We start from the raw sequence: 27,599 nt of genomic DNA on the forward strand, positions 1-27,599 counted from the left end.
TCAATCTTAAAAATTAACAGTAACTGATAACTAACAATGAGCCAGGCCTGAAGTGGGCATGATATATATTGCCCACCTGGCCTCCTGAAATGTTTCACAGATTTACCATCCCACCAGCAGCCCCCAGGCATCCTTGCTCTGAGCCCTTGCCAACACTGCCAGTCCTAGTCCGGCCCCCAGTCGCATCTTCCTAAAACTGAGAACCACACAGAGGCAAATGCCCTTGTGACTCTCTCCGGAGTGGTGGCCGTGGCAGGCCTGTTTCTTGAAGCAGGGGGAGGACAGCTAAGTCGTTCTTGGCCCTCGTTGCCAATGATTTTACTTTAGGTGAGTCTATCGCGGCTTCTGACGGAGGCACAGACTGCATCAGCTTCAAGGCAGTGGTGATCGACCCCCCTCCCTATACAAAGGTGCGGGGACAGGCTCAGCTACAGAATGTACCTTCCCACAGAGCTATCCCCAAGCCAGGCAGGTGTCCCCGGGGAGCCCTACTATTAGCTGAGCAAACTCACTGGACAAACTTGCCTGAGCAACAGACACTGACCCTGAAGAGCCAGGGGCAAGAGCGTGAAGCTGCAGTCAGTTTCCTACACCGAGAGTGTTTCAAGGACCAAGTTACACTTTCTCATCAGAGCACTTCCTTTGGCATAGAACCCTCTGAGGGCGCCTGGGTGGCTCAGTTGGTTTATTGACTGCCTTCGGCTCAGGTCATGATCCTGGAGTCCCCGGATCGAGTCCCGCATCGGGCTCCCTGCTCGGCAGGGAGTCTGCTTCTCCCTCTGACCCTCCCCCCTCTCATGTGTTCTCTCTCTCTCTCTCACCATCTCTCAAATAAATAAATAAAATCTTAAAAAAAAAAAAGAACGCTCTGAAACCATCAACTGTCAAGAACACACCCAAATAAGGCGGCTGCTGAAACCACAAAAACTAAGACTAAATTCATTGTGAATATGTTTCCTCACGCTCAAGTGGGGACTTTTTTTTTTTTTTTTGTATTTGCTTGTTTTATTTTTAAGTTTAATAGAGGTTATTTGAATCAGCCACCAAGACGACCAAATGCTCTCTGGGCAAAGACCCAGGCCCATGCACCAGGCTGCCTCACTGGGCTTCAGGAGACCAAAAACAGGCATCCTGAATGCGAACATGGAGACAAGATAGCAGGTCCTCAGACTTCTTGTCGCAGACATTTCTGACCTTTTGAGTCCAATAACCTCGAGGCCACTCAGGAGACGTTTGACTCATTCTTGTTGACGCATGGGCTGGAAAAGCAAACCTAAATGGGCCCCAGCAGCAATCTAGTTTTGGAGCAGTTTCACTTGTAAGCAACTGGCTGGCTGCCTAGAGAGAATGTAAGCCTTCGGAAACAACAACAAAAAAATGTTCCAGGTGACATTTAGTAAGCATACCTGCAAACTGTGCTCTGTTGTCAAGCTGGAAAATGAGCAGAACACCCCAGCAAACGGTGCTCTGTTCACGAAATGAGCAAGAGGCCGAGCCGGCTTAGCCTGGAACAGGGACTGGCCGGTCACTGGATGTCTAAAGCTGGGGCATTCTCTCCCAAAGAACTGTTCTTCTTAAATGTCAACTCTGATGTCTTAGTGCAGATGTTCAGTTGGATATCTAGACTGTTTGATACAAGCAAAGGCAGAGTTGTGGGATCACCCATCAGCCACAAAAGGGAGCCCCAACAATTTGGAAGAAGAAAACACTGGCCCAGAAGGTGAAGTGTGTTGGATTCCTCACATCAACAATCAGCTTCTATATTCGGAAGGATGGGAGCCAGAAGGTCCTGAATCCAAACCTAGAACATGGCCTCCCACATGCTCTGTGGGCCTTGAGCAGGTGGATTTCTTGTTTTCTCTCTCTTTTTAAGGTTGATTTATTATTTTAGAGAGACGGCACACTTGCATGTGCACGAGCACAAGCTCCGGGAGGGAGGGGCAGAGAGACAGGGAGAGAGGGAATCACAAGCCGACTCTGCACTGAGCACGGAGCCTGACTCGGGACTCCATTCTAAGACCCTGAGATCATGACCTGAGCCGAAATCCAGAGTCGGTCACCTAACAGCCTGAGCCACCCAGGCGCCCCCGCCAGTGGAGTTCTATAAAGAGATCTTTGGATGCTAAAGACAGGGCTAGCTAGCAAAGGGATAAATGTTCCGTCTTTTCTTAGATCCTAGGCCCCAGACCCCCAGATTACCATTTGTGTGTCTTCTGCTATAGCTGCTTACCCTGGTGAGAAGACCCACACAGCTGGCTTCGGGCCTTTGTAGCCTTTGCATTTATAATTCCTTTTCCCCTCAGATATCCGCTGTCTTACTCCCTCACATCACTCAGGCCTCTGCACACGTGTCACCTGCTTATACAAGTTTTGCCTGATCAATTACCTTATCAGAAATACCCTTACAATCCCCCTGCCTGATTTCCCTTTGTCACACTTAATTACTATTCCCCATTACATGATATATTTAAGTGCCCAACATCTTGTCTCCCCAGTTAAAATGTAAGGCACAGAATGGAGACATTTGTATTTATAGCCAGGTCCCCAAGTCTCAGGACAGTGCCTGGCACATAATAAGAGTGCAATAAATATTTGTTGAATGAGTGAATGAGTCTTAAAGTTAGGGCTGAGGCAAACACCAAACAACCTGTCTTTCACTAGGCAGATGGGGACTCACCTGAGAGGTATGCGGGAGAGGAGCAGGGTTTGGAGTGGCTTGGGGGATCCGTCGGGGTAGGGAGAGTGCCAAGATCCACGGCTTGTGGCCCCACAGTTGCAGACAGCACAGGTGGGCACAACTCAGGGGCTTGCTTGTTGCCCACCTCCCTCCTGGTTTGACAGCAGCCCTCACCAAACCCTGGCAAAGAACAGCCTGATTAGAAGTGGAAAAGTCTAGAGGAATTATTTGACTGATGAGCAAACTGAGGTCCAGAGAGGCTTATGTGGCAGAGCTGGGGTTCACGCTCAGGTCTATCTGACACCCAGTCAACTCGTCTTTCTAAAATGCAACACTGCCGCCCCAACAGTGGGAGGAAAGAGTCTCGGGAAATCTCGCTAAACCTTGAACCAGTGCATACTCTGAAGGTAGAAAGCAGACTCTAAACAATATTTCCTCTGAATTTTTACAACTCTCTATCAATGACAACTCTGGACTTTCTATAACAGCGTTGTTCAACAGAACTTTCTACAACAATGGAAATACTCTATTTCTGTGCTGTCCAATACAGGAACCCCTTGTCACATGGGGCTAGTGAACATTTGTGGCTAGCATGACTGAGGAATTTTCTATTTTAAATTTGATGTCACTTAGTTAATTTACATTTAGGGATAAATTGCCGTATGTGGCTAGTGGCTACTGCTTTTGGACAGTACCATTCTAGAAACTTGCATATAGAAGTCTTACTCTGGAATATGAAGAGGAGGGGCAGGTGGGAAGGAGAGATGGGGTGGGGAGAGCTGGGGGGAGAGAGAGAGACACACACACACACACACACACGGAGACACACACAGAGAGGGAGAGGGAGAGAAGGAAAAGGGGAGGGGGGAGAGCGGGGGTGGAGAGGGGGCCAGAGCGGGAAAGGGAGGGAGAGAGACAGTGTGTGCCCCTGTCCTGGTTGTAATTTCTCCTCACAGCCACAAGATGACACCATTGCTCAGACTCTCTGCTCTGAAAAGCAAATCCCGCTGGTTTGGGATTCCTAGCTCTCCTCCCTCTCTTCCTCCGTCTCGGTCCATCTGTCTGTCTTGGGTCTTCCTTCTTCCCTCCCACCTCTTCTTCCCTCCTCCTCTCCCCTCCCCCAACCTTCTTCTTTAATCCTAACTTCATGACTCTCTGGTGGCCTTGAGCAAGACGATAGCAGATGACCTTGTGCGAAGCTGGGGACAACAAGGATCCCCTGAGGCTGATACTTGGCTACGGGAAGTGCAGTGCTTGGCTCATTGGCCATGATGGGAAAGGCACTCTGGATCCTGCTGTAACTGCCCTGGACCCTGCCTGCACCTTAGGAGGCCTTCAGAGTCAAATCTTGTTCACTCACTCTGACCCATACAGCTTTCTCCCCAGCAACTGCCCCCCCCCAACACACACACACACACACACACACACACATCTTGGAAGCTCCTGCCCTCAGATCCGGTCCCAGAGGTCATCACCGGAATGTCTCCAGAGAAACTATAAACGCAGAGAGAATGTCCCCTAGTGAGGGTTCTGAGGTCTCCTTTGTTATTTTAGCCTAAGGACAAAGCAGCCAGTGGCCTGGGGATGGTGGGTGGAGCTTGCAGTATTTTTCTAAGATTTTTGCAGTTGGGGAATCAATCCCCAGGGATGGGGCAGGGCTGCGGGCTAATTCCAGTACAGTAGGATCAGGGCTCTGAAAACACAGAGGAAACTTCAAAGCTCTTCCGGGAATCTGAATGGGAAGGGGCCTGCGGAAGGTGGATGTCAGCTTTGCAGGAACCGCCCTCTTGCTTTGAGCTGGGCCTGACGCTTCGAACACCTCCAGACTGTCCCCACTTAGCCTCAGCAGACTCAGGATTTGCCAGGGCCCTGAAGGCGAACACAAGAAGGGCAGGGCCCCCCAAGTTGGGGTCTGGCTTTAACTGTTCTCTGGCCTTAAGAGCTGAGGCCGATCTCAACTCTGCAAACTGAGACTGTCACCGCAGAAACTCACCCACACCAGTCCTGCCTCCTCCCCCAAACCTGGCTGAACTCTGACACAGCTCCTTTGCAGGGAGTGATCAGAATTACGAATGCCAGAAGGTCATTTGAGGTAATAATTAGGACAATCGTTAATTTCTGAGGTCTAAGTGACTCATTTATCCCTGATATGCACAGGGATCAAAGGAGGGTATTTATAGCTTAGAAACAAACCTCCCATTCTTTCCCTTGCTATAATAAATAATAAATAGCTCCCAGGCCTCCTTCCTTACCCATCTCTTTCTTGCTGGTCCTTTCTTAACTGTCCCAGTACAAAAACCAACCCGCCTCTCCCTTCTCTCTACTCCTGCTCTTTCCTCTTTAAGAGCCACCGCAGGTCCAGCTACTCCACCTGGCTCTGAGAGTCTTGGCTGCAGCCCTGCTGTGGAGTCAGTGGGGGCTGATCCCTCTGTCCCCAGGGAGGCATCAGGTGGGCTCTCAGGTGGGCATCGGGTGGGCTCTCCTTGGAAACTTACCTCATCTTTGCCTCCGTATGTAGATCAGTGCTAGATTCAGACTGCCTGGGCAGGCTACCAACCTGGCCCTGTCACTTATTAGTTGTGTGACCTTGGGCAAGTTACTTAACCTTGTCAAGCCTCAGTTTCCCAGTCTGTGAAACAGGGATGATAATTGCCTCTAAGACTGGCTTAGGAGAATTACAGAAGACAAAATATATAAAATGCCTAGCACAGAGCCTGGTACAAAATAATGTCAGCTACATTTGTCAATACCTCAAAATCTGTATTTTATCTTCAAGAACTTGTAGCAGCTATACAAACTGTATCTTTCATGTTCTGCTGTGGCCTCTAAGAGATGAAGTGAGGATGCACGGAGCCCCAGGGGGGGCCCAGACTACCCCACCGTAACAGGAATCAGATCGTTGTATGTCTGTATGCAGGGGCGGGGTTCTTCAGCCTTAAGGATATTGTGAGATGGGCCCAGGTCAGTTTCTCAACCTCTGCACTATTGACATTTTGGTCGAGGTAATCCTCTGTAGTGAGGTGTCATCCTATCCATTTTAGAATGTTTAGCAGCATCTCAGGCCTCTTCTCTCTAGGTGCCAGCAGTAGCCTTCTAGTCGTGACAATCAGAAATGTCTTAGACATCACCACATGTCCCCTGGGAGGCAAAATTGCCCTTGGTTGAGAACCACTGGTCTAGGCAGATGGGCAAGTGTGGAGACCTCCCCGCAGGTACCCGGTGGAGCTAACGTGATGAGGCAGGAAGGAGCACAAGCAGAGGAGAGACTGACCTGCCCAAGACAGTGCTCAGGCTGACCTCCAGGCTTGAGGTCAGAGGTTAGCCTTGGAAGATGAACATCGCATGGTTTTCCCTAGTAAGAATGGGCCTGGCTTATTCAGGACACAGTTCCCTGCTTGGATGTGTACGTCTGGATTGCCCACAGCGAGAACTCAGATACATAACCCTGTCCAGCCCCAGGAGCTCTGGCCAAGCAAAAGTACCCCAGAGGCCCAGAATGCTCACTGAATAGACATTGGGTCAGTTCTCATCTTCGGGCTGAGCACCACCTGAGTGTGACTCCCTACTCTGCTACTCACTCACCGTGTGACCTTGGGCAAATTGCTCAACATCTCTGGGCCTTAGGATCCGTATCTGTAAAATGACAACAACAAGAGCATTTACCTCACAGGGTCATTAGGAGGATTAAATGACTTAATATTTGTAAAGTACTTAGAACAGAATCTGGCACATGGCAAGTTCTCAGTGTTTGTTAAATAAGTCCAAAACCCAAAAGAAAGCCGCTACAGACCAGGAGACAGGGGCCTCTCTAAGTCAGAAGTTGCCCCTGCTGTGACGTCAGGCCCAGCAGGTGCGTTTCTTTGCCACCTGGCCATCTGCACCAGGGCTGAAGGGGTTGTGAATCCCTGGGGCATCCCCCCCTACAGAGGTGGTTGCTCTTAAAGTTAAGTTCCTTTGACCAGACCAAAAACTCAGTGTGGAGGGCTTCAAAACTTCCCATTTGACAGCCCCTGGGGATTTCTTTGATTTGAGAGTGTTGCGAGGAAAACCTTTTCCTCTACCAACTTAGGTTTGAGGCGTGAGAGTAGGGAGCAGATTAATAGGAGAAAAGATGATGTGTGCACACACACTGAGTGCAGGAGCACCGAGTAATGGGTAACTCACTGAAAAACCAGAGGTAAGTGTGTATATACCAATTTAACAAAAGGGGGGAGGGGGCTAGAGCTTCAAAGGATGGAAGGTTCTGATGAGGCTGGCTTACACCAATTTCTTTGGGAATGTCCCAGTGCCCCATCAGTGCCTCCCTGACTGAGGCCTCCCTAGGGGCTTGAGGATGGTAGCTGGTTCTCCGAAAGCTCTATGCTAGTCAGATAAGGGAAAGTCCAGATGAGGTTTCTGTGCATCAGCTGTTGAGTTATTGGGCCCTTCAAGGGAAGTACCTGGGGAGGGAGAAGGAGTGAGGGAAGGAATCAGGGTGAGTGGACATGGACTTTTGGGAGCCCTGAGGCTTCTGCCTATCAGAGGAGGCAAAACCCTAGTCAGGAAGCCTCCCCAAACACAAGCAGGAAAAGCCACTCAAAATTGCCAACTGCACTGTGTTATCTACCACTAGGCAACAAATTACCCAAAACATCATGGCTTAAACAATAAACGTTTATCATCTCTAACAGTATCCAAGAGTCAGGAACTTGGAAGCAGCTTAGCTGGGTGCTTCTGGCACAAGGTCTCTCAGGAGGTTGTGATCAATATGTCAAGTGGGGCTGCTGTCATCTGAAGGCTTGGCTGGGGCTGTAGGATCTGCATCTAAGATGCCTCCTCTCATGGCTGTTGGCAGGAGACCTCAGTTACTCACTGCATGAACCTGTGATAGGGCTGCTTGTGTGTCTTTATGACATGGCACTAGCTTCCTCCAGAGTGAGCAGCCCAAGACAGAAAGGAATGCAGAAGTATAATGTCTTTATTGAGCTGGGCTTAAAGGCACGTACTGTCACTTCCATTGTGTTCTGATGATCATACAGATCAGCCCTGATGCAATGTGGGACACTACACCCACCCACAAGGCCATGACAACCAGGAGATGGGGATCACTGGGCACCATCTTAGAGGCCATCTACCCCACTGCCCCAGAAGAAGGTTCATCTGGGCACTGGCCCAGATGTCAGCCCAGCTTAGGTACACCCCTACAGAAGCCTCTCAGATGAAAATCCAGTTCACTGGGGTGGGATTTGGTGCTGCTACCCCCTGCCTTACTCTGCCTCCTCACTGAAAGGCATCCCCACTCAGAACTGGGTCACGAGTCATCCCCATAGTGGAGCAAAGACTACATGCAAGACACTGGGTGGGAGAAACACAGGACTCATGGGCCCCTCTCTGAGTCAAGACTGGGAAATAAAGCCTTCACATGAAAATAATAATGATGATGGCGATGATGATAATAATAATAAGGAAACATGCAATTTTTTAATTATAAGATGTTGGCCCAAGATTATAGAGGAGGGGACATGATGGGGCTGAGGCAGTTCTGCAGACTTCAGGGAGGAGATAGGACATGAGTTAAGTCCTATCACCCGAGACCCTTCCTGAGTTCCAAGTCCAGATATGGGGAACTACTGATAGTTTCCCACTGGTTCCTGCTGTTTCATGCCTCCCAGCTATTGCATATGCTCTTCCCTCCAGCAGGAACACCCTTCCCCCAATCTTCCCCTTCTTGTTAACTCCATTTCTCCTTTCAGACTCAGCTCAAGGAGCACTGTCTGCAATAAGCCATTCCTGATACCCTCTCATCTGATGTAGCTGTCCTCCTCTGTGGTCTCAAAGCATCCTTACCTCCCACAGATCTCTACCATGCTTGACCCCACTCACTGCTTGCTCCCCACTAGACTTGAATCTTCTCGAGGGCAGGAAACAATGTCAGATTCATATCATATGGTGCCTAGCACAGTGCCTCATGCATATTCATACTGAATATAGGTTTGTAAAAGGAAAGGAGGGTGGGCAAGAGGAAGAGAGAGAAGGAGGATGGGCTCAGGAGCTAGCAATAATGCATCATCTTTCCTCCTCCCCTTCATTCCCAAGAGTGGGGCTTCAAGCAGTATCAGAACTATTGGCCAGCACCACTCTCCTCTGTCCCTCCACAGCCCAACCAAGGTAAGCTGGACAGTTCTAATCTCTATCATACAATACGGTGTTTGAGAAATAGCTTTCAGTATTGAAGGCTTGCAAAGAGGGAGGAGCTGCAGGAGTGTTTGTTCCCAGGGTTATCTTGACTTTACTGGAGGAGCTTGAGACTATCCACAGGTGGAAAGCACCTCATGGTGACAATCCCTGGTGACCCACCAGATTCTCTGAGAGCAGCCAGCCGTGCTTCCAGGAGGTGAATGTCTGTGATTAAGCGACTCGAGGCCATAACAGGGTGACCCCAGAATGAGATCAGCTGTTGGAGAGAATCACAGGGGACTGAAGGTTTGGGGACACCTGACGTCCCCTGGAGTAGCCCAAGGCCACTCTCTGGCCCCACTCTACCTAGACCCCTCAGTGATAGCTCTCTCTACTTCCCCTGGGCACATTCCAGTTATATGAATAACACTCCCTCACATGCTCTTTCCACATGCATCAGGTTAATATTTTAAATATTAACTGGTGTTTTGTTTTGGTTTGGTTTGGTTTTCTGTTTGCTGAAACACCATGTGCTGAGAATGAATTAGCCATACTCCTTGGTTCAAGGCACACCATCTTTATTAGCATATGCAGGGCTCACTTTTATTTTACTTTTTTTCCTCCCCTTTGTCCCATCCCCAGCTTCATTTTTCTCCTCTTACCATTGCTGTCATCTGTGTCCTGCCTATCCATTTTACTATTGTATCCAGACCCAGTACTGGTATTATTTTGTGTGTATTTTTTTAAAATACACTGAAGAAGTCTTTAGATATATATAACATATATATATATATCATATATGTTCAGTCAAGATGAGATTTTGAGATGGCTCCAAGTTGATATGAGTAAACATGGAACAGAGCATTTCTTTTATCTGTTGAATAGTACTCATCATTTCATATAACATTTTATTTATCTGCTTTCCTATTAATAAATTTCTAGGTGTTCCCAAATCCTCACTATTACAAATGATTCTATAAGAACATATTCACATGTGTTTCTGTGGGGCCTTGGGCAAGAGTTTCTCTGGGCTCAGGCTCCAGGAGAGCCGGGTTCTAGGATCTACCTATATTGTTTCACTTAACAGTTCCAAACCACTTCCCAGAAAGTTATACCAGTTAACATTCCCATGAGACTTTGTTTTCCTTTACCTTTGGCAGCACTTGATATTATCCAACCTTTTAATATTTGCCAATCTGATATATATAAGACCCATATCTACATTGTAACCAAAATTTCCCCAATTTTTCCTTTCCATCCACATCTGTTTCCCCATTCAGTGTCAGGTTCTCACTCCCCGCGTCTCACTTCTGCTTCTGACCAAAAGCAGAAGATGGGGAGGAGGGACGAGTGTTTCCTTCTGGCTTTGGAGTTTCAAAATCCTAGACTCAGTGGAGGACCAAAAAGGATTCATAACACAGAAAAGGGATTTCAGGGAAAAACATCATGAAAAGGAGAGAAAAAACAGGCACCCCCTTTGGCCCAGCCCCACCGAACAACAGGGAGTGCGCTGGGTGAGGAGAGTGTTGGAAGGAAAGTTCCTACGGGTTGGGTTGTGGATCAGAACACTGACGGCTGAGTCAGGTATCATAAACACAGCAAGTGAGCCAGGTTTAAGGTCAATGGGGAGTGGCAGGGACTGTGTTTTCCTGGATGCCACCTTCCTCTAACACTTCTCAACTCTGGCTGCAATATGGCAGATCTTTCCATTTTTTCAAGAGAATCCAAAACCAGATTTTTTCATGTGGAAGCTCCCCTTAAAAAAATGTTACTATGGAAAACTTCAAACATATTCAAAAATAAACAAATTAGTTTAATGACCTTCCTTGTACTTATCACCAAGTTTCCATAATGGCCAATTTTGTTTCATCTATAACCCCACCCACTTCCCCCATCTTCAATTATTTTGCAGTAAATCCTAGACACACCGTTTTCTTTGTATAGATAAGGACTCATGTTTCTAACTATAACACAATATCATAACTAAACAAAACCCCAACAATTTCACATCAGACAATAGCCTGTCAGTGTGAAAATTCACAATTTTCTCAGGAAGGTCATAAATGTTTATTTTCTATTACTTTATTTTTTACAGTTTGTTTGAAACAGGATCCAAAGTATATGCATTGCAAGTGATTGGTGTTTTTAAGTTTCTTTTCATCTACAGGTTTGATCCTCAGCTTTCTGTCCCTTGCAGTGTATTTGTTAAAGAAACCAAGTCTTTTGTCATACAATTTCCTACAGTCTGGGTTTTGCTGGGGTCATTTAACATGCTTCTCTGTTTTCTGCATTTCCTATTAACTGGTAGTTGGATCTAAAAGCTAAAGCTCTACCTCAAAAAAAAAATGTTCATAATCTTTTCAAAAGAATCTTTAAATACTGTCTGAGCCAGAGAAAATACCTGCTGGACTGGATTTGACCTGTGTGCTACTAATTTGCCTCCTTAGGCTCAGATGTTAGTGATCACGGATGAAAGGATTCAGGGATCTCTGTGCTGAGCCAGGCCTCAAGGAAAGAGCAACATCCCAAATGAACGTGGAGGATCTGCGAGCAGCAGGCCCTGTGCCTCACTTTCCAGAAAGAATCCCATTCAGAGAGGTAGCAAAACTCCAGAGAAGGGAGGAGGGTGTGCAGCTTGTTGAGGCCTGGCGGAGGGATTTTGCCAGTACTCAAACGCAGCACAGAGGTAGAGAGATGCCCCGTCCTGAGGGACCTTGCATCTCCACAGCAACGAAGGAGAATCTGCCCTGCTCCACCCCCATGCCATGGGAAGTCCTCCAGAACTAGACAACCCAGGGAAAAGGGGGCAAATTCCAAATGGCTAGTTTGAAGATCAGGATTCCTTGATTGGAACGGGAGCCTGTATTGTAAGTCCAGTTGTAGTAAGGAAAACAGAGAAGTTTAGGTTTCTTTTTTTTTTTTTTAAGATTTTATTTATTTATTTGACAGAGAGAGACAGCGAGAGCAGGAACACAAGCAGGGGAAGTGGGAGAGGGAGAAGCAGGCTTCCCGCGGAGCAGGGAGCGCGATGCGGGACTCGATCCGAGGATCCTGGGATCACGACCCGAGCCGAAGGCAGACGCTTAACGACTGAGTCACCCAGGCGCCCTGAAGTTTAGGTTTCTTTGACACTTGAGTTTGCAGACTGAGATTTGTACCCACCACACATGGGAGCCTCTGGGGAACACACCTCAGAGCCGAGCCCATTTGGGGGCAGTGGTCTCTTTCCTGTGAGAGAACTGGACAGAGGAGAAGAACACTCAGAGACCACTATTGATTCTGGAAATTCTCCTTTCCTTCTGTTTGATTTTGATGGAAATATTTATCTAACTTTCTGGATTTTGTCTTTTTAAGAAACATTTGAGTGCGCTTCATAATTAATTTACTAATGGATTGTATTTTTCAATCTGAACTGAGGCTCTTGTTTTTAGTAGAAGAATTATGACTACATTCATTTACCATTATGTTTAGTCATTTCCTGGGTTCATATTTTGTTTCAATTTTTATATTTCCTTGCCTCTTTTCCATTATGTCTCTTGTTTATTTGTACCTTGCAAGTAAGGATGTATGGTAAGTCATTTTTTTTTCAGCAGTAATGGGCAATTAACTTAATGAAAAAAAAAGTCAAACTTATAGAAAGTGAGATCAGACCTGTAGATACCAGAGGTGGGATGTGGGGGCGGGGGAATTGGAGGAAGGTGGTTAAAAGGTACAAACTTCCAGTCATTAGAGAAATAAGCACTAGGATGTAATGTACAACACGATGACTAGAGCTATAATACTGCTGTAAGACATGTAAGAAAGTTGTTAAGAGGGTAAATCCTAAGAGTTCTCATCACCAAGAGAAAATTGTTTTCCTTTTTTTTTCCTTTTATTTTCTTTTTACTGTATTTACAGAGGAGGAGGGATATTAGCTGAACCCATTGTGGCAATCATTTCACAATATATGTAAATCAAACCATCATGCTGTACACTTTAAGCTTATAGTGATGTGTGTCAATTATTTCTCAATAAAACTGGGAAAAAAAGAAATAAGGTGAAAATTCCATTCCTTTATGGTTAATTTTTTAAAAGATTTTATTTATTTATTTGAGAGTGAGGGAGATAGAATCTGAAGTGGACTCCATGCTGAGCACAGAGCCCGTTGTGGGGCTCAGTCCCACGATCATGAGATCATGACCTGAGCCGAAACCAAGAGTCAGACACTTAACCAACTGAGCCACCCAGGTGCCCCCTTTATGGCTAATTTCTTAAGCTAGTTGACTGATGCTTGTTTTGACCATTCTTTAGAGTGCTTTATGGTGTACTTTAAGTGTATGTATAACAGGTCCTTTCCTTATAGTAACTGATTTCTCTCAAAGGCCAGTTATTAAATGTCTTAATATTTGTGGCACATTATGTTTGGATCCAGGAGCGTAGGAAGTTCATGCATCACGGGTAGATAAAGACGTGAAGTTAAGTTTTGTCTCCCAGAAATCCACAATCTCCAGATCTATCTAGGAAATCAGCCGAATATGCATGAAACTACATGATCATATGGTTTACATTCCACCATCTAGTCCAGAGAATAATGTCTGTCCCATCTCTTGCTAAAACATGATACATTGTAATTTGCTATACTCTGTATCTACTAGTTTAGTTATTCTGTTAAAATGGAAATCTGGCTAGTTGGCTATCCATTCATTTATTTCTTCATTCAATTATAATTTCTAAAGACAGATAATAAGAAAAACAAACAAAAAACACTTTCTTTTCTGTATTTAGTCCTAACAACACTCAGAACTTTTAACTCTCTCTAAGAAATTTTTTTTTTTTTTGCTTTTCACTGCCTACCAAATAAAAGCAAGAAGTATTCAAAAGAATGAGAAAGATCATCATAGAATGGAAAGGATATGTTCAATAACAAAGTGTTGGGGCCCCTGGGTGGCTCAGTCGTTAAGCATCTGCCTTCAGCTCAGGTCATGATCCCAGGGTCCTGGGATCAAGCCCCGCATCGGGTTCCCTGCTCGCTCAGCGGCAAGTCTGCTTCTCCCTCTCCCATTCCCCCTGCTTATGTTCCCTCTCTTGCTGTCTCTCTCTTGCTGTCAAATAAATAAATAAAATCTTTAAGAAAAATAATAGTAATAAAGTATTAGGGGCTTTGAGCACCATAGGACCCCAATATATTGTTGCAAAATAAGTAAAGCAAAAATGGGCATAAAAACAAGGAAATTTCATTCCGGAAAACACAATTGTAGTAAGAGATCTTGCTGTTCCACCCTCAGCTAGGCTTGAATTCAGTTGCACAACAGAAATGTAAACATGGCCGCTGAATCGAATGGAATATTTTCCCCAAGTAACAAGAAGTCTGGCACAAGGCCTCCAGGGCCAATGCAGAGGCGGTGGAAGTGATCAAGTATCCAGGCTCCTCCTAACTTCATGCTTTGCTACAGCGGTGAGCTGTTCTTGACCTTGAAGTGTAGCAGAATACGCCACTCTGGCATAAAGATTATTTTGAGCTAAAGGCAATTGAGAAGTAAATACAAGAAAAGTCCTCTGCCCTCCCCCTACTTGCCTAAAACCAGGACCTAAATTTGCAAAGGTGTCCCCTCTACCACAAGGACAGAAGTTAATCACTGGAGACAGCTTAAACCCTAACCCGCCTAGAGACAGCACCAGAGGAATCTATGTAACGACCTTACTGACTAGCCCTTATCTTCCATTACTTTCCCTCATATGTTTACCTTCACACAGTTTGCTGCCCTAGAAACTCAGTCTTCTTCCTTCCTCTTGTCACTTCTCTAAAAATTTATTGTTCTTTTCTTGAGATGTTATAAAGACCAAGTTGTAACTACTTTGAAATACGCATCTCTGAGTACTCCCGTATGTATGCACGATGCACATGCTCATAAACGTCTGATGGTTTTCTCTTGTGACTCTGTCTTTTGTCAAATTTACCGTGCCCCAGCTGGAGAACCTAGGAAGTAGAAGGAAGAAAAAGGTTTTTTTCTCCTCCTTTACAACCTCAGTATGTAAGATGGCCCCTGTGCCTCCAGCCATTGATTCTGCCTTCCAGGCAGGAAAAAGGGGAAGGACTGAAGGTCAAAGTCATGTGCCAGCCGAACTAATCTCTCTTAATTAGGAAAGCAACAGCTTTTCTGGAAACTCCACCCAATAGCCTCTCTTACAGCTCACTGGGCCTCACCTCGGTCCCATGGCCACTTCCGGCTGCAGGTGAGGTAGTATTTTTACCTGGGTGCATTGCCATCCTGAACAAAATTAGTTATCTTAGTAAGGAAAATGTAGAAAATGTATATCAGATTACATATCAAGTAGCATCTGTCCTACACATATCAACGAACAGTTTGAATGTTTGTGTCTCCCCACCCCAAAATTCATATGCTGAAGCTCTAGCCCCCCCGTCGGATGGTATTTGGAGGTGAGGCCTTTGGGAGGTTATTGGGTTTAGGTGAGATCATGAGAGTGGAATCCTCAGGTTGGGATTAGTGCCCTTCTAAAAAGAGGAAGAGAGTGAGCTCTCTTTCCATGAGCACTTGAGGAAAGGCCATGTGGGCACACAGTGAGCTGTGTCTGCAAGGTGGAAAGCGGTCCTCACCAGACACCGAATCTGCTGCCATCTTCATCTTGGACTTCCCAGCCTCCAGATCTGTGAGAATTAAATGTCTGCTGTTCAAACCACCCAGTCTATGGTATTTTATTATAGCAACATGAGCTAAGGCAACCAGCAAAAAGCAAATAAGGAAAGACAGTACAGTGGAGACATTCCGAATATAAAACCAGAAACACCTCGTCTAGCCCTAGCTCTACCACTTGCTCCCTGTAGGACTCTGGGAAAGTTTACTCAACATTCCAAGCCTTGCATTTCCAGAGTATGCAAGGGACTGTTGCAAAGGTTCTATTGGTTGCCCCCGCCCACTGCCTGGCACAGAGTTTGAGCTCAGTTAATAGTAGTCGGTATGCATGTCTACTCAGGAGCTGGGCCTACTCTATTTAAAATGAATTCAGACTTAACTTTCTAAAGCACTCCAGTCTAAGTCAATACATATTTACGAAAGGCCCACCGTGTGCCTGGAATTGGGGAAGTCCGGGTAGACCAGGCATAGTTTCCACCTTGGGGAACGTGGCAGATTCTGCTAGCTGCCCACCCACTATCTAGTCTCCCCTTCTCCCTTAGGAACAGATGACTTTGATTCGTTCAGGGTACTAATACACCCAGCTAAAGGATGACATTTCCTAGCTTTTCTTGCAGTTAGGACTCGTCATGTGACCTACAGCCAAAGAATGGAAATGGAAATGTGAAGCTTGCAGAAAGACTTCCGCAGGGAGTTGATTCAACTGGAAGGTGAGCTTTTTGTCCTTTCCCTCTTTGTATTCCTGTTCCAGGAATGCAGATATGGTGGCTGAGCTCCAACAGTCAATTCTGAGACTGGTAGAGAAGAAAGAGAGAAGGAATGTGGGTGCCCAAGGACTCTGTGAAGCCACTATTCCAGCCCTGGGCTGTCAGATGTCTTAGAAAGAGAATCCTTAGCTATGTAAGTTACTATTATTAGAATTTTCTGCTGTACGCAGCCAACCCAAATCCTACATAGTATCAGGATTTTCGGTGAGATCCATATCTCTCTCTCTGTTCCCTCTTTGACTTCTCTGCTTGCTTACAGTTGGATGCCTGCCTTGTTGTGCAGGTGACACACTGTTTCTCCGGATCTCTGGCCTGTCATGCCAGCTATTACCTTAACTATTTCAGAAACTTGTAAGTTGTTTGAGTGCTGTCCTTCTTAGCTCTGCGTGGAACCAGTGCCCCCCTAGTAACTGCACTCATGGATGTTCCGCAACCCTTAGTTTGGACCTTAAGGCTGTCCCAGCTGAGAAAAAGTATTTTGAAATAGAGTTAGTGGATAACTTGTACTATATATGATTTCCAACTGTCCACAGCAATTGTCCACATGGTCTCCTATATCACATCTACCAGGCCACAAACATCATCTCAGCTAGTTCAAAAAGATCAGAAATGATACAAGCTAAGTTCTCTGGCCACAATAAAATGAAATATAAAGCAACAAGCAAAACAAATAAAAAGAAGCCAACTACTTGGATATTTAAAAATTCTTACTGAATCAACAACTGAATCGGAAAGGAACTCAAGAACACCAAAGGAGTTTATTCAGAAGACAATAATGATTAAAATATACCACAGTAATCCCTGTGGAATGTGTTCAAAGCAGTACTTTCAGGAAATTTTATGATTTAAAGTGCTCTCTTTTTTGGTGGTTGATAAAAAGAGAACATTTTATAAATAATTCAACTGAAGATATTAGAAAGGAATAGGAAGATAGGCCGAACTAAAAAGGAAAAAAATAGGGGCCTCTCGGTGGTTCAGTCAGTTAAGTGTCTGACTCTTAGTTTCGGCTCAGGTCATGGTCTCAGGGTCGTGGGATCGAGCCCTTGCACTGGGCCTCCACTCGGGCCCCGACATAGCACCCCACCTCACCAGCTCTGTGCCTAGTGCAGAATCTACTTGGGATTCTCTCCCTTTCCATCTCCTTCCCTCTCTGCCCCTCTCCCTGCTCCCAAAAAAGGGAAAAAAGTATGATAAAAACAGAAGGAAATAATTTTGAAAATGAAAAATAATTTCAATGGGCTCAATAAATAAAACCAAAAGCCAAGTGTTTAAAACTATAATTCAATAACATTTGAAATGCCCTTTGCCTCTCCCTCTGCTGCTCCCCCTACTTGTGCTCTCTCATTCTCACTCTTTCTTAAATAAAATCTTTAAAAACTTTTTAAAATATAAATTAGAACATAAAAATATATGCTAATAATATGTGAACATACAAATGAAAAGAAGAACTTTTTTATAATATAAAACTCCAAACTTAATCTAATATATATTAAAATAATAACTTGAGAAGGGGGAAAACATATGGAAAGTTATTCAACTAGAAATGTCCAGGTACATATATACATGTGTTCGTTTTTTATTGCTGTGTAATTACCACAAACTCACTGGCCTAAATCAACACAGATTTATTATCTTATAGTTTTCCTGGCTCAGAAGTCTGGGTGCATTAGCTGGGCCCATGGCTCAGAGTTTCCCAGGTGACACTCAAGGTGTTGACTGTACCATGTTCTCATATGGAGGCCTGACTGAGGAAAAATCGACTTCCAAGCTCATTGGTTGTTGGCAGAATTCATTTCCTAGTGGCTGTATGACTGAGGGCCCTGCTTCTCACTGACTGTTGGCTATCCTCAGGTCCTACGGCCACCTGCAGTTCCTTCCCATGTGGCCCTCTCCATAGGTAGTTCACAACATGGCAATTTGCTTCTTCAAGGCAAGAAAATCTTTCCAGTCTGCTTAGACAGTCTTTATGATGAATGTGATCAAATACTGATATCTCATCACCTTAGCCATGGCATATTGGTTAGAAGCAAATCAGAGGTTCCACTGGCATTTAATGGGAGAGGATTGATTATCTAGAAGCATTACTCATTGGAAATCGCCTTCGGTGCATCCACCACAATATGGGTGAATGCTAAACCCTCTTAAACTTTCAAAGGCTCATTACCTACCTGGAAAAGTGGCAAACAGAAGTTCTGTCTCTTTAAGACAAGGCTGAAGATCCAAAAGAGTCATGTGTGGGGGCAAAATAAACCTTCAAGAACAAAGCCTCAGACTCTCATCCTTATGCACACATTGCTGTATCCCAATCTACAGCTCAGCTTGTCACTCCAACCTCTGCTCTCCACTTCTTTTCCTTCAATTTAAACCCAACTACTGTACTGTCAGTCCTTGGCTTTACTTTCTTGGTTTGACAAGGAGCTGCCTCAATGGCGTCTTGCTCTCTCCCTGGTGGTCATGCTCTCCTGCTAAGGCTGTATGTGCAATACATTCCGCTTTAGGGATCTAGTGACTTTTTAGGCCCTTGCCCTTTGGTCTTCTCTCCTGTCTTATAAGCTGCCCTTGCAAAACTGTTACAGATATTCTGAGTCATATGCTGAAGGGCCTGTCTATGATTGATGCTGTGAAGAAAGGGATCGTGGGCTACACTTGATGATGTCTTGCTTGGTGAAAGCTCTTAGGGATGGACTAAGCTGGAACTGGAAAGGTCTGAGACTGATTTTTGTTAGTGCTGACAAAGACAATGTAATTCTTGGTCTGTTTTAATAGGATGGTCAGAGAGGAGCTGATGAACACACTTGGTCTTTACTAAAATGTATTGAATGGCCTTAAAGCATCTCTGCTATGCCTTGTTTCTGAACCTTGAAAAATAAGGCCTTTTGCATAGTTCATTCCAAGATGTAAACCTCCCTACGGCTTGGTCCTGAAATCTAATAAATATAACACACAAATAAAGAATAGGCTTGTGTGGCCATGTGTTTTCAGTGCAGTAATAGCGCCACGCATCCCAATGGAGCCATTTGGCTCTTGAGGGGGCTAAAAAAACTTCCTCTTTTTTATGTAGAAAGTGCAGATATACGTAGAATATATATAGTAGATATGCTGATATATAGCATATCTGTGGCACTGAAATTACATGGAGGCACAGTTAAGAAAAAAAACGCTTGAAAGTTCTCCTTCGATGGGAAATAATAAGAAAAAGTGTAAGCAGCACTGCTCTAGGAAATAATCACCTATAGATATAAGCCATCCACAAATCTTACATTAAAATATATAAGACATTTTATCAAGAGCATTATGCTAAGTGAAATAAATCAGAGAAAGACAAATATCATCTGATCACTCTTATATGTGAATCAGTCAATCAATGATCAAGCTCACAGATACAGAGAAAGGATTGGTGGCTGCCAGAGGCAGGGAGTGGAGGTCAGGAAAAGGGATAAACTGTTTTTGTTTAAATAAATTCAATTTTTAGAAAGAAAAAATTATATACATAAAATGGTTTTCATTAATATGTTATGGGAAACATTACACCATGACCAAAGACCCTTTATCCTAAGAATGATTGAAGTGTTTGACACAAAGGCAAGTATTAGTAATACCACCTACATCACTGGATTAAATAATGAAAAATACAATGAGTTCAACAGATGCTGAAACAGCCTTTGATAAAATTCACTAGGTATTTCTCATTTAAAAAAGCGGGAGGGGGGAAATAGAAATATATTACAATAACAAAATACAGAGCTATTTTAAAACAGAGCTGGCTTTACCTTTCATACAAAGCAGAAGCATTGTTATTAAAAGCAGGAACAAAACAAAAACCTTGATGCCAGCCACCTAAAAGATCATCTGGCACTGCAGCCATGAGGGGGCTTCATCCCACCTACAGGTCAATCTGTAGCTAGTCTGCTACTGTCCTTTGTTTAGACTGGCTGGAGGTCAACATTAACTTCCATACTAGGGATATTTTCTGATGGCAGCTTCCTGAATGTCTGGCACTTGGGCATATCTCTCTTTCTGGATCCTTGAATCCTTGGGAAGTCTGACTTCTCTTGCTATAGTCCTACTAATCTCACTGGCTTAGACCCTGTTTCCATCCTTATGCACCATCGAGCATCATCTAGTTTCCTTGGAATTATAGATCTCTGCACCAGGCCTCAGACAGATGGCAACCCTGATCAGGACTTGGGCTCCTCCACAACCACCACCCCTTTGTTCCCATCTGTTGTAGATTTTTCACTCCCTCTTGGACATCAATAAATTAGTACTACTCTTGAAGATTGTTCATTCTGACTCCTTTCCTTACACCCTCTGTTTATTTGTACATACTTCCATAGCTGGTGATTTGCCAATACCTTGTACTTGAGAGCTTATACTAGTCATGGATCTTAGTTGCAAACAACAAAAACTAACTTAAGTGGAAACAAAATTTACATAGGGTATTGTATTAGTTTGCTAGGGCTGTCATAACAAAGTACCACAAACTAGCTTAAGCAACAGAAACCGTCTCAATTCTGGAGGCTAGTAGTCTGAAATTAGGGTGTTGGCAGGGTTGGTTCCTTTGGAAGGCCATGAGAGAATTAGTTCCATGCCTCTCCCCTAGCTTCCAGTGGTCTGCTAGCAATCTTTGGATTCCTTGGCTTGTAGATTTTTGCCTTCATCTTCACATGGCACTCTGTGTATGTATCTGTGTCCAAATTTCCTCTTCTTACAAGGACAATGGTCACTTTGGATTAGAGGCCTATTCTACTCCAGTATGACCTCATCTTAACTAATTACTTCCACAACAACCCCATCTCCAAGTAAGATCACATTCTTAGGTACTGGGGGCTAGGACTTCAACATATGAATTTCAGGGGGGACACAACTCAACTCTTAACAGATAACTATCAGTAGCTCATAGGATCAGCACCAGGGCTAGAGTACCAGGTTTGAACAGGAGCCAAAGGAAGATGACTATCAAGATGATACATCAGGAGCCGACAGTCTAGAACTCTGGGGCCCACCAACAGGGCACATCTGCCATGACCACTGCTGAGCCCATTGCAGCTGGTCATTACAGCTGCTCTGTCAGCTCTGGTCCTTAGGACTCCTCCTGCTGGGGCCTCAGGCTCTGGATTCCTACACAGCCCCTCACAATGCAAGTCTAAGTGGGGCATCTGACTGGCCAAGTCTGGGCCACACTCTAGCTGCTAGGGGGCAAGAAAAAGCAGACTGCACTCTTTCTGTGGTGGGAAGCAGTCTTGGCTCCATAGAATATAGAGAATGTCTCACAGTAACAAGGGTGTTGGGATGCTAGACAGATGTATTAGTCTTGATTCTCCAGAGAAATAGAACCAAGAGATGATAGATGATGACAGACTGATTAGATATAAAGAGAAGAGGAGATTTACTATAGGAACTGGCTCACACAGTTATGGAGACCAAGAAGTCCCACAATCTGCCAACTGCAAGCTAGAAAACCAGAAAAGCCCATGATGTAATTCAGTCTAAGTCCAAAGGCCCGAAAACCAGGAGGGCCAATGTCTGAGGGCAAGAGAAGACAGACGTCCCAGCTGAAGCAAAAAGAACAAATTCACCCTTCCTCTATCTTTTGGTCCTATTTTGTCCCTCAGTGGATTGGATGATGCCCACCTCGTTGGTCTTTATTCAGTCTACTGATTCAAATGCTAATCTCTTCCAGAAACACCCTCACAGGCACACCCAGAAATAATGTGTTAACAACTATCTGGGCATGCCTTGACCAATCTAGCTAATACATAAAACTGTCATGGCAAACAAAGACAAATGTCACTACAAAGCTGTTTGCCAAATCTTGTACACAGTGATCTTCAAAGTGTGGAACACCAGCCATGAGTATTTCCTGGGAGCAACTTAGAAATGTAAAATCTTGGTCCTACGCCAGATATACTAAATCAGAAATGCTAGGGTGGGGCCCAGCAAACTGTTCAATAAGCCTTCCGGGAGATTCCTTCCTTTCTTCCTTTTTATTTTTTCATAGCTCAATTGAGCTATTGTAATAGAAGACCAATAATAGGGATCCTTGGCATTTCTGAAGGAGAACAGTAATTTCTGAAGAAGGAGAATAAGAGGAATTAAATATACATTATTTTCAAAAATAGGACTTTCTTGAAATAAGGATGACTTGAATCTACAGATCAAAAGGACATATACATCCCAAGAAAAATTGATATAGACTATTCAACATCATCAACATATAGCCTAATGAAGTTATGCAACACCAAAGATAAAGAAAATCTCACATGGATGGCCATGTAGTTAATAAACCACGTGCAGAGAGAAAAATCAAGTTTCTTTGAGCTTCATCTCAATGCCAAAAGACAGCAGACCAACGTTTAAAAAGGTGTGAAGGAAAGAAAACATGATTCAAGGATTGTGTACATGCCACGTTACCTTCAAGCACAAAGGCAACAGACAAGCATTCTCAGACATGTGAAACCATAGGGACCAAAGCACCCAGGAAATCATCTTGGAAAAACAACTTATGAATGAAACCTATCCAACCAAGGGATGAGTCAAAATAAATTCTAGAATAGAAAACCTAAGTGTATGGATTTCCTAGGGCCAGCACAAGAAAGTACCACAAGCTGGATGGCTTAGAACAATGGAAATCATTGTGTCACAGTCCTAGAGTCTAGAAGTCTGAAATCAAGGTGTCAGTAGGGCCATGTTCCCTCCGAAAGAGCTAGAGACAGATCCTTCCAAGCCTTTTCCAGCATTTAAAGCCCCACATGTTCATTGGCCAGTGGCAGCATAATTCTAATTTTCATAGTGATTTCCCTATGTCTCTTCATACAATTTTTTCTCTGTGCATGTCCGATCTCCCCTTTGTAAGGACACCAGTAGTCTTGGATTAAGGCCCACTCTAATGACCTCATTTTAACTTGATTACTTCGATAAACACTCTATTTCCAAATAAGGTCACATTCTGAGGAACTAGGAATTATGACTCCAACATACATTTTTGGGGGGAGGATACAATTGAACCTGTAACATTGGGGTAACACAAAGGGGTGAGCACTGAGTCCATTAAATATAGAGCTAAAACTAAATAGCAGTAAGAAGTATGGTTAGAGAACAAAATGAAGGGAGGTAAACATGGATGATAGAACATAATAAAAATCAAGAGACAGAGTGGGGGAATGGGATAAAGTATAAGTGTAATTCCTTATCGTTAGCAGGAAGTCAAGAGATGCCACTTAAAACTGACACTTGTTTTGTTTCTTAAGCTTAAATTTTATTTAAAAATTTGTGTGTATCGTTGACATACCAACTTGTTTTTTTTTTTTAAAGATTTTATTTATTCGAGAAAGAGAGAATGAGAGACAGAGAGCACGAGAGGGAGGAGGGTCAGAGGGAGAAGCAGACTCCCTGCCGAGCAGGGAGCCCGATGTGGGACTCGATCCCGGGACTCCAGGATCATGACCTGAGCCGAAGGCAGTCGCTTAACCAACTGAGCCACCCAGGCGCCCGAAACTTGGTTTTTTAAAAAAGAGAATAGCAAATTCAATCTCTTAATGTTTTTCTTTCTTTTCTCTTAATTCTAAAAGAACTCATCTTTTGAAAACTTACGAAGCAACAACCAATTTAGTCATTTCTAAGTTTGTCTTCAGTTTTTCTGACAATAAATTCAACTAAATATTATTTCATTTAGAATAGTCTGCAGAGTGAGGTCCTATCTCACAAAATTTTATCATTGTTCTATCTCTCCACGTACCTATAGAATCTTTAAGGATGTTTTATAGATGTTGGGAATGGTTGTCTCTGAGCAGAATTTATAGTGAGGTTTTTTTTTTTAAGATTTTATTTATTTGACAGAGTGAGAAAGCACAAGCAGGGGGAGGGGCAGGCAGCGGGAGAAGCAGACTCCCCCTGAGCAGGGAGCCCAATGTGGGGCTTGATCCCAGGACCCTGGGATCACGACCAGAGCCGAAGGCAGTTGCCTAACCAACTGAGCCACCCAGGAGTCCCTATAGTGAGTTTTTTTTAACTTTCTTTGTTGTACTTTTCTGTATTACTTGAATTTTTATGATAGACGTTATTTGGAACAAAAACAGTAAAATTGTTTCACATTTTTCTCCTAAAAGCTGTCTTTGCAGGCATTGGGGGTGGGACTCAACTTCAGCTTCTAGGAGGCAGTGGGTCTGGGAGGCAAAAGGTGGGGTCTGAGGATGCTGTGACAGCCAACACAAGGTGCCTGGGCTGTTAAGGGGCCCTCCCACAGCTGGGGGTCCTGTTTTGCAGTTGCTGTGGCAGAAAACTCCCCAACTCCAATGCCACCACATATTTCTATTACAAAGCTCCAGCTGCCTGCGTGCTGTATCCACAGAAACCTCCAGCGTTTCCATTATAATACAGGAAGAGAAGTAATAAAAGATAAATTTCCTGCCAAGCATTTGGGGGCAACCAGATATAAGAGGAGGAACAATAAAATATGAATATGATGACGACCGTTATGTGCCCAGATGCCTTTCCTGTTGAAAAAGTCCAGCTTACAGGATGGAGTGGGGAACTTGAGCACACAGCTGTGAGCTCAAGACAGTACCCAGGCAACTCTGATGCTTGGGGGTCGAGAAGGATGGAGCCAACCTCCAGGGTGGTTTCTGGGAGCACTGGCTTCTTCGATGTCACAGTAAAGCAAATGTTGGACTTTCTCAAAACTTAGAAGGCAGCTGGGGCTTTGTAATACTGAGCACATCACCAAAGAGTCATGGGCTTTTGGCCTGACTTCCTGAAAATTGGTGTTGGCCCTCACATTTGAGCTTTCTAGCCTTGAAAATGTGACAGGTGTCCCACCGGGAGATACCAGCTCAGCAGCAGGGGTGCAGGGACAAGCAGGAGGGCAGTGGTAGGATGTCTGGAGCATGAAGGGGGTCCCAGCCCAGGCAAGCACTCCTTGTGGGGCCTGAGACCCCGAGATGGTCATCTAAACCCAAATGCTGGCCTAAGGCAGTGTGGCATGTAGGACTTGCATACCGGACTTTGCCAAAAGGCTGAAGACCACATGCAGCCAGTGTCTCGAAGGGCCAGAATCCCCAGACAGGCTGTCCCAGTAACACAGCTGGAGAGGCAGGTAGAGGTCTTCAGTGAATGCTGAGCACTGAGAAACACACGGGCAGGTGTGTTTCTTGGAAAATGTTGTCTATACTCATTTTTTTTTTTAAATTAGAAAGATTATTAACAGACAGAAAACTACTTGTTAAAACATCCAGGAAATCAATATATTGCAAATAACAATACTATAAGTCTTAGGTTCTTTGTTGTTCTGAATCTAGGTCCTAGAGTTGTCGGTTGCAATCTGTCCACCTCCTCTTTCCTCCCTACATACATCTAAGGCTGGTGTTAATTATTCAGAGAGGTTGAGTGTCTCCGAGCTTATATCCATTTAGACAAGGCAGCAGAGACCAGCTTATCTCCTGCCACCACGACCTGCATCTCCTCCCACACCCTTCACCCTATAGCTCTTGGGAGTCAGGATCAGCTTCTCCTGTGTGTCCCAGTGCCTGGCAGGGCTCTTTCTTCTCTGATCATTGTCGTTTGGGCAGATGGCTTCCGTTCTACTTACTTCTGCTCACTGAGGTGCATTTTCTCCACATCAAAGTTTACATCTCTAGAGAGCTACCTCGGTTTATTAAAAATATAATTTTAGTCATTCACTGAAAGTTGATTATGAACAAGCAGCAAAATGAATCTGCTTTCGCCACAGCCTTCCCACGGCCTTCTAGAACCACTGCCCACAGTGGGGGCTGATGTCTCCGCCTTATCTGATGTCAGATCTTGGGTGACTATGGTTAGCCATCTTCTTGTGAACCACTCTTTCAGTTCATCCCCTCCTCAGCTTGCTTGATCAGGCTTCTGCCCCCTCCCCTCCACAGACAAGGCTCTTTCCTAGACCGCCAGTGAGTCCCTACTCACGCCAAACAGGAGTGACGTGTTTCACCTCCCATTTGCCGAATCCCTCCGCTCATATGTGAAACTACTCCACATTTTCTCCATTTTAAACCCCCATTCCCCTGATTCCTCGCACATTTTCCTCTCCCAGTTCTTTCTGCCAGCCACCCACTAGCTCCTCTCACTCGTCAATGGGCATCTCTTCCTTCTCCCCCTGTAAGGGGTCAGGGTTCTGTATTCAGTGAGCAAGCTCTTCTATCCTCAGGTTTTAACTACCAGAGGTCTCCAAACCTAGCTCTCTCCAGGTTTCCATTCCCATGTATCCAACTCTTATAGGAGGTCTTAATTTGGCCCTAAATTAATGCACGATCATGCCCCAAACTCTGTCTTCCTAGGTTACACTCCCTGCATTATATTTCTGCAGCCCAGAGGAACATGCTCATAAATGGAAGTGAGAACACTTCTTGGGTCGCCAAAGCAGAAGTCACTCTGAGAGCTTCAATTATTGCCCTTGGTTTGATCAGAAAGCATGACTTCAAGGGCTTTAGCAGATACTGACGTCAGAGAGGAAGTTTGATTGTTCTTCCTCTTGTGTCTGTGTCGCCTTCGAGTTCTTTATCTCCCCAGGTAGAAAACGTGGAGGAATAACTATGCATCTCCCTCGCACTGGTAATGTCAACGTGGAGATGGGTGTATATGAACACAAGGATGGAGGAGCTCAAGTGGATGAAGAATCAATGAAGTAGGATTTCCCCCAAGTGCTCCAATGTGTGCTGAGAATACAACTCAAGCCAACTCAACTTGCTGTGAACGCTGGAGCTTTAATCTTTCAAGAACACACTTCCTTCCTGTATTTCTAGTAATTACTGTTTCTGGCTTTTCTGGAAATCCCTCCAGTCATCTTGACTCTCTCCTCCAAAAGAACTGAGTCATAAAAATAGAATCATGAGAAAAGTTAATTTGACCCCTTTGCTCCCTGAAATGTGCTGGGTGAAAAGAGCCTGGGGGAATGGGCTGAGAGTTGGGGGAAGTTCTTCTTCAACTGGTTCTTCCATCTCAAAGAAAAATAAACTAAAGGAAAGAATAAATGTTTTAAGTTAGTCATCCACAGGAAAGAGATTTTGTGGGGAAAATTCACATTTGGACTATTCTAGTATTTATAGACAGCGTCTTGAACCTGAGATCCATAAATGGGTTTTATCAAAATATATGATCCTCCAGAAACTGTTTTTGTGTCTGCTTATGTTTTTCTAAGGAGAGGATCCATAGCTTTTATCAGATTCTCAAAAGGGTCCGTGACACTCCAAAAGGTGAAAACTACTCACTTAGAAGTTAACTTAGTTTATCTACTGTTATACAAACAAATTACCCCAAAACTTAACTGTGTGATACAGCTACCATTAGCTCACAGGTTGAATGGGGCAGGAATTGAGGAGTGGCTTAGCTGAGTGGCTC

At 44.5% G+C, this 27,599-nt stretch overlaps 1 protein-coding gene and 1 long non-coding RNA gene across 2 annotated transcripts in view; one reads left to right on the top strand and one right to left on the bottom strand.

The window, feature by feature from the left end:
• The window catches only part of EHBP1 (EH domain binding protein 1), a 715,801-nt gene that overhangs the window by 553,820 nt on the left and 134,382 nt on the right, over positions 1–27,599 (bottom strand). Inside the window, exons 4-6 of the mRNA XM_073897641.1 lie at positions 6,260–6,310; positions 2,678–2,857; positions 1,407–1,625 (exon numbers count right to left, since the gene is read on the bottom strand). The gene's annotated coding sequence lies outside the window, so the exon portion shown is untranslated. The remainder of the gene's footprint in view (positions 1–1,406; positions 1,626–2,677; positions 2,858–6,259; positions 6,311–27,599) is intronic.
• LOC112821457 (uncharacterized) lies at positions 8,707–27,593 on the top strand. Its single transcript, XR_003207458.2, has 3 exons — positions 8,707–8,824; positions 16,083–16,175; positions 26,772–27,593. It is a non-coding gene; the product is annotated as an uncharacterized lncRNA (long non-coding RNA).

The sequence above is a fragment of the Callorhinus ursinus genome, unplaced genomic scaffold (assembly GCF_003265705.2).
Source record: "Callorhinus ursinus isolate GAN/ISIS: 27379988/994484 unplaced genomic scaffold, GSC_fseal_2.0 scaffold10, whole genome shotgun sequence".
Classification (NCBI taxonomy): domain Eukaryota; kingdom Metazoa; phylum Chordata; class Mammalia; order Carnivora; family Otariidae; genus Callorhinus; species Callorhinus ursinus.